This window comes from Penaeus monodon, chromosome 34 (assembly GCF_015228065.2).
Source record: "Penaeus monodon isolate SGIC_2016 chromosome 34, NSTDA_Pmon_1, whole genome shotgun sequence".
Taxonomy (NCBI): domain Eukaryota; kingdom Metazoa; phylum Arthropoda; class Malacostraca; order Decapoda; family Penaeidae; genus Penaeus; species Penaeus monodon.
The window spans coordinates 16100422-16100862 of NC_051419.1; positions in this window are offsets into that span (position 1 = coordinate 16100422).

Here is a 441-nt window from a genome sequence, read left to right on the forward strand (position 1 = left end):
CATTTTGTCTTGTACGTTACAATAGGAACTGTATCACGTAAGTGAAATAATAAGTACCCTAACAAAACAATCAATGTTGATATATCTAAGATCCTCACCTAGATAACTGATCAAACATCAACAATACTTTGAATGAAGTTCTCTTGTTTTTTCTTGTTAAGTATTTCACTGTATTTGCGCGATCAAGAAATCGGTTTAGGGAAGATGTATCTTTTTTAATAATACTTTTTTTCGCAGATTCACCAACAACATTAATGACTGTACTCATTGTCTTCCACGGCCAAGAGTATTTAAGTAAAAGATATACAAGTTTATCTTCCTACTTTGCAATACTGCAATACAGGAAACAGAAAGTAATGTACAGACGTTCTGTTTGCTTAGCACAGTTACCGAGGACTTGCTGTTGCGTATCGTGTTAGGATATGTAACACCGAAATGCAC